This window comes from Arachis hypogaea, chromosome 2 (assembly GCF_003086295.3).
Source record: "Arachis hypogaea cultivar Tifrunner chromosome 2, arahy.Tifrunner.gnm2.J5K5, whole genome shotgun sequence".
Taxonomy (NCBI): Eukaryota; Viridiplantae; Streptophyta; class Magnoliopsida; order Fabales; family Fabaceae; genus Arachis; species Arachis hypogaea.
In genome coordinates, this window is record NC_092037.1 from 37,246,462 (window position 1) to 37,252,607 (window position 6,146).

The window sequence follows — 6,146 nt, forward strand, 5'->3', positions numbered from 1 at the left end:
TCTTAAATTAATTAATTGTTTCAATTTTTAATTTTAATTTTATTTCTTATCTTAATTCTCGAAAATTATTAACTCTTTTTCAAAAATTATTTTCGAAATCCTTTCCCTCTCCTCTTCTTCTATTTATTTAATTTACTAACACTTCTCTTCACCTCTCTTCATCTCAAATCACTACCCCTATCCTCCTCACCCTTCTGTTTGGATTCTCCTTTCTTTATTCCCTTTCTTCTTCTACTAACAATAAGGAACCTCTTTACTGTGACATAGAGGATTCCTCTTCTCTTCTTTTTTTGTTTTCTTCTCTTTCATATGAGCAGGAACAAGGAAAAAGGCATTCTTGTTGAAGCTGACCCTGAACCTGAAAGGACTCTGAAGAGGAAACTAAGAGAAGCCAAATTACAACAATCCAGAGACAACCTTACTTAAATTTTCGAACAAGAGAAGGAGATGGCAGCCGAACCTAACAACAATAATGCAAGGAGGATGCTTGGTGATTATACTACACCTACTTCTAAGTTTGATAGAAGAAGCATCTCAATTCCTACCATTGGAGCAAACAATTTTGAGCTGAAACCTCAATTAGTTGCTCTAATGCAACAGAACTGCAAGTTTCATGGACTTTCATCAGAAGATCCCTATCAGTTCTTGACTGAGTTCTTGCAGATCTGTGAGACTGTTAAGACTAATAGAGTAGATCCTGAAGTCTACAGGCTCATGCTTTTCCCTTTTGCTGTAAGAGACAGAGCTAGAGCATGGTTGGACTCTCAACCTAAAGATAGCTAGACTCCTGGGATAAGCTGGTCACGGCCTTCTTGGCTAAGTTCTTTCCTCCTCAAAAGCTGAGCAAGCTTAAAGTGGATGTTCAGACCTTCAAACAAAAAGATGGTGAATTCCTCTATGAAGCTTGGGAAAGATACAAGCAGATGACCAAAATATGTCCTTCTGACATGTTTTCAGAATGGAGAATGATAGATATATTCTATTATGGTCTATCTGAGTTCTCTAAGATGTCACTGGACCATTCTGCAGGTGGATCCATTCACCTAAAGAAAACGCCTGCATAAGCTCAAGAACTTATTGACATGGTTGCAAATAACCAGTTCATGTACACTTCTGAGAGGAATTCCGTGAATAATGGGACGCCTCAAAGGAAGGGAGTTCTTGAAATTAATGCTCTGAATGCCATATTGGCTCAGAACAAAATGTTGACTCAGCAAGTCAACATAATTTTTCAAAGTCTGAATGGATGGAAAAATGCATCCAACAGTACTAAAGAGGCATCTTCTGAAGAAGAAGCTTATGATCCTGAGAACCCTACAATGGCAGAGGTAAATTACATGGGTGAATCTTATGGAAACACCTATAACTCATCATGGAGAAATCACCCAAATTTCTCATGGAAGGATCAACAAAGGCCTCAACTAGGCTTTAATAATGACGGAAGAAATAGGTTTAGCAATAGCAAGCCTTTTCCATGATCTTCTCAGCAACAGACAGAGAATTCTGAACAGAGCACCTCTAACTTATCAAACATAGTCTCTGATCTGTCTAAAGCCACTTTAGGTTTCATGAGTGAAACAAGGTCCTCCATTAGAAATTTGGAGGCATAAGTGGGCCAGCTGAGTAAGAAAGTCACTGAAACTCCTCCTAGTACTCTCCCAAGCAATACAGAAGAGAATCCAAAGAGACAGTGCAAGGCCATTGATATAGTCAATATGGCCGAATGCAAGGAGGAAGGGGAGGACGTGAATCCCAATGAGGAAGACCTCATGGGACGTCTTCCAACCAAGAAGGAGTTCCCTATTGAGGACCCAAAGGAATCTGAGGCTCATATAGAGACCATAGATTCCATTAAACCTCCTTCTACCATTCATGAGCTCTAAAGACTATTCTACCTCTGAAGAGGATGAAGATGTAACTGGAGAGTAAGTTGCTCAATATCTAGGAGCCATCATGAATCTAAATGCCAAGTTATTTGGTAATGAGAGGAAGCATGAACAACTTCTCTCAATGCAGAGTCAAACAGAGCCTCTACAGTCAAACTCTAAGTTTGGTGTTGGGAGGCCACAACCAAACTCTAAGTTTGGTGTTGAACCCCCACATTCAAACTCTACGTTTGGTGTTGGGAGGTCCCAACAATGCTCTGAACATCTGTGAAGCTCCATAAGAGCTCACTGTCAAGCTATTGACATTAAAGAAGCGCTTATTGGGAGGCAACCCAATTTTTATTTATCTAATTTTATTTTTCTTTTTATTGTTCTTTTATGTTTTATTAGGTTCATGATTATGTGGAGTCACGAAAAAAATATTAAAATTAAAAACAAAATCAAAAACAGCAGAAGAAAAATCACACCCTAGAGGAAGGACTTACTGGCGTTTAAACGCCAGTAAGGAGCATCTGGCTGGCGTTCAACGCCAGAACAGAGCATGGATCTGGCGCTAAACGCCAGAAACATGCAGCAGTCTGGTGTTTAAATGCCAGGATTGCACACTAAGGAAAGCTGGCGTTCAACGCTAGAAACATGCTGCAAATGGGCGTTGAACACCCAGAACAAGCTTAGAGCTGGCGTTTAACGCCAGAAACAAGCACCAATCTGGCGTTAAACGCCAGGATTGCATGTAGAGGGCGTGTTACACGCCTCATTGGTACATGGATGTAAATTCTTGACACCTTAGAATCTGTGGACCATACAGAATCCCCACCTACCTCAACTCACCTTCTCTCTTCTTCACCAATCACCTCCATCCATCTCTTCCCCACCCAATCCCACCCATATGGCCAAAACATACACATCTCTCCCTCTCCTCCATATCTTCTTCTCCTTCCATTCTTTCTTCTTTGCTCGAGGGCGAGCAACATTCTAAGTTTGGTGTGGTAAAAGCATAGCTTTTTTTGTTTTTCCATAACCATTGATGGCCCCTAAGGCCAGAGAAACCTCAAAAAAAGAGACAAGGGAAGACAAAAAAATTTTTCCACCTCTGAGTCATGGGAGATAGAGAGATTCATCTCAAGGGTCCATAGCTCAGTAGAAGAGCATTTAACTGCACATCAAGAGAGCATGAGGAATTCCCTCATTAAGAAATCCCTGAGATACCTCAGGGGATACATTTTCCGCCACACAACTATTGGGAGCAACTAAGGATAAGAGCACCAAAATCTCTAAGGATCAAGCAACAGAGGCAAGGAAGAGACATAAAGGAGCTCAAAAAGCACCATTAGTCCTTCAAAAAGGCGCCACCCTCACTAAGGTGGACTCATTCCTTAACTTCCTTGTTCTTATCTCTGTTTTTCGATTTTTATGCTATATGTGTGTTTATGTTTTTTGTCTCTACCTCATGATCATTAGTATCGAGTAACTATATCTTAAGGCTATAAATAATTCCATAAATCCTCCACCTCTCCTAAATGAAAAATGCTTCTAATTCAAAAGAACAAGAAGTACATGGATTTCGAAATTATCCTTGAATTTAGTTTAATTATATTGATGTGGTGACAATACTTTTTGTTTTCTGAATGAATGCTTGAACAGTGCATAATTTTGATCTTGTTGTTTATGAATGTTAAAATTGTTGGCTCTTGAAAGAATGATGAACAAAGAGAATGTTATTGAAAATCTGAAAAATCATGAAAATTGATTCTTGAAGCAAGAAAAAGCAGTGAAAAAGCAAAAGATTGCGAAAAAAAAGAAAAAAGAAAAAAAGGAGTGAAAAAAATTAGAAAGAAAAAAAAGCAAGCAGAAAAATCCAATAGCCCTTAAAACCAAAAGGCAAGGGTAAAAAGGATCCAAGGCTTTGAGCATCAATGGATAGGAGGGCCCAAGGAAATAAAATCCAGGCCTAAGCGGCTAAATCAAAGCTGTCCCTAACCATGTGCTTGTGGCATGCAGGTCCAAGTGAAAAGCTTGAGACTGAGTGGTTAAAATCGTGATCCAAAGCAAAAAGAGTGTGTTTAAGAGCTCTGGACACCTTTAACTGGGGACTTTAGCAAAGCTGAGTCACAATCTGAAAAGGTTCACCCAGTCATGTGTCTGTGGCATGTATGTATCCGGTGGTAATACTGGAAAACAAAATGCTTAAGGCCACGGCCAAGACTCATAAAAGTAGCTATGTTCAAGAATCAACAAACTTAACTAGGAGAATCAATAACACTATCTGAAATTCTAAGTCCTAGAGATGCAAATCATTATAAACTTCAAGGGAAAAAGTGAGATGCCAAAACTGTTCAGAGGCAAAAAGCTACAAGTCTCGCTCATCTAATTAGAATTAATATTCATTGATATTTTAGGATTTATAGTATATTCTCTTCTTTTTATCCTAATTTATTTTCAGTTGCTTGGGGACAAGCAATAATTTAAGTTTGGTGTTGTGATGAGCGGATAATTTATACGCTTTTTGGCATTGTTTTTAGGTAGTTTTTAGTAGGATCTAGCTACTTTTAGGGATGTTTTCATTAGTTTTTATGCTAAATTTACATTTCTGGACTTTACTATGAGTTTGTGTGTTTTTCTGTGATTTCAGGTAATTTCTGGCTGAAATTGAGGGACCCGAGCCAAACTCTGATAAAAGGCTGACAAAGGACTGCTGATGCTGTTGGATTCTAACCTCCCTGCACTCGAAATGGATTTTCTGGAGCTACAGAACTTCACATGGCGCGCTCTCAATGGCGTTGGAAAGTAGAAATTCAGAGCTTTCCAGCAATATATAATAGTCTATACTTTATTTGTTATTAGACGATGTAAACTGGCGCTCAACGCCAGTTCCATGCTGCATTCTGGAGTCAGACGCCAGAAACACGTCACGAACCAGAGTTGAACGCCAAAAACACATTACAACTTGCCGTTCAACTCCAAGATAAGCCTCAGCTCGTGTAAAGATCAAGCTCAGCTTAAACATACACCAAGTGGGCCCCAGAAATGGATTTATGCATCAATTACTTACTTTTGTAAACCCTAGTAGCTAGTTTAGTATAAATAGAACCTTTTACTAGTGTATTAGACGTCTTGGACTATCTAGTTCTTTGGACCATTTGGTCTTTCATGGGGGCTGGCCATTCGGTCATGCCTGGACCTTCATCACTTATGTATTTTTAACGGTGAAGTTTCTACACACCATAGATTAAGGGTGTGGAGCTCTGCTGTACCTCAAGTTTCAATGCAATTACTACTATTTTCTATTCAATTCCGCTTGTTCTTATTCTAAGATATTCGTTGCATTTCAACATGATGAATGTGATGATCCGTGACACTCATCATCATTCTCACCTATGAATGCGTGAATCACAACCACTTCCGTTCTACCTTAGACCGGGCGCATATCTCTTGGATTCCTTAATCAGAATCTTCGTGGTATAAGCTAGAATTGATGACGGCATTCATGGGAATCTGGAAAGTCTAACCTTGTATGTGGTATTCCGAGTAGGATTCCGAGATTGAATGATTGTGACGAGCTTCAAACTCGCGATTGTTGGGCGTGATGACAAACGCAAAAGAATCAAGGGATTCTATTCCAACATGATCGATAACCGATAGATGATTAGCCGTGTCGTGACAGAGCATTTGGACCTTTTTCACTGAGAGGATGGGATGTAGCCATTGACAATGGTGATGCCCTACATACAGCTTGCCATGGAAAGGAATAAGAAGGATTGAAGGAAGGCAGTAGGAAAGCAGAGATCCAATAGGGACAAGCATCTCCATACACTTATCTGAAATTCCCACCATTGAATTACATGAGTAACTCTATCTTTATTTTCTGCTTTATTTACTATTTAAAAACTCCATAACATTTATTATCCACCTAACTGAGATTTACAAGATGACCATAGCTTGCTTCATACCAACAATCTCCATGGGATTGACCCTTACTCACGTAAGGTATTACTTGGACGACCCAGTGCACTTGCTGGTTAGTTGTGCAGAGTTGTGACTAAGTGTGATTCACGTTGAGAGCGCTACCAAGTTTTTGGTGCCATTGTTGATGATCACAATTTCGTGCACCAAAGGCTTTAATAATGGTGGAAGAAACAGGTTTAGCAATAGCAAGCCTTTTTCATCATCTTCTCAGCAACAGACAGAGAATTCTGAGCAGAGCACCTCTAACTTAGCAAATATAGTCTCTGATCTGTCTAAGGCCACTTTAAGCTTCAT

At 39.4% G+C, this 6,146-nt stretch overlaps 1 non-coding gene across 1 annotated transcript; it reads right to left on the bottom strand.

Moving 5' to 3' along the window:
• Positions 1 to 845: 845 nt before the first annotated feature.
• LOC112763558 (small nucleolar RNA R71) lies at positions 846 to 949 on the bottom strand. The gene has a single exon (XR_003182897.1). It is a non-coding gene; the product is annotated as a small nucleolar RNA R71 (small nucleolar RNA).
• Positions 950 to 6,146: the final 5,197 nt, after the last annotated feature.